General features: G+C 44.1%; 1 protein-coding gene across 1 annotated transcript in view; it reads left to right on the top strand.

The window, feature by feature from the left end:
* The window catches only part of GRAMD4 (GRAM domain containing 4), a 97,606-nt gene that overhangs the window by 89,172 nt on the left and 7,747 nt on the right, over positions 1-687 (top strand).

Here is a 687-nt window from a genome sequence, read left to right as displayed (position 1 = left end):
TGGTCTGTATTTTATCATTCTGGATACTGATCATCGTGTCTAAAAAGGAGATGTTGGTGCTGGAGTATTCTAGAGAAAGTTGGATGGAGGGATGGTGATTGTTGAATTTCTGATGGAACTCAATCAGAGATTGCAGGTTTTCAGTCCAAATGATGAAGATGTCATTGATATATCATAAGCAAGGGTTTGATGGTGCAGTTCTTGAGAAAGTCGTCTTCCTGGTGGCTCATAAAAAGGTCGGCATACTGTGGGGTCATTTTGGTGCCCGTAGCTGTTCCCATCATCTGGAGGAACTGTTGGTTATTAAAAGTGAAGTTGTTGTGTGTGAGGATGAAGTGTATAAGGTCAGTAATATCTTTGGGTCTGTACTATGAGTTGTAATCTTGTTCCTGTAGATATGTAAGGTAGGCTTGGATGCTATCCTGGTGTGGGATGTTGGTATATAGGCTGGGAACGTCCCTGGTGGCTAGGAGGGTGTTGCTGGGAAGGTGGTCTATGTTTTTAAGTTTCCGTAGCCTAGGAACTCCACTTCATCACCCTCCTGGACACTAAAAATCATGGACTAAATATAGACATTGGTTTTATGACACATTATAACCTGCCTGACATCTGACTCCCCAGGTACCTCTCCACTATTCATCTCTTCTTTCTCCCCGCCCCCCCCCCAGCCTGTCTCTCACCCATTGA

This window comes from Alligator sinensis, unplaced genomic scaffold (genome assembly GCF_000455745.1).
Source record: "Alligator sinensis unplaced genomic scaffold, ASM45574v1 scaffold1049_1, whole genome shotgun sequence".
In the NCBI taxonomy this organism is placed as follows: domain Eukaryota; kingdom Metazoa; phylum Chordata; order Crocodylia; family Alligatoridae; genus Alligator; species Alligator sinensis.
This window is presented reverse-complemented; position numbering and strand designations above follow the sequence as displayed.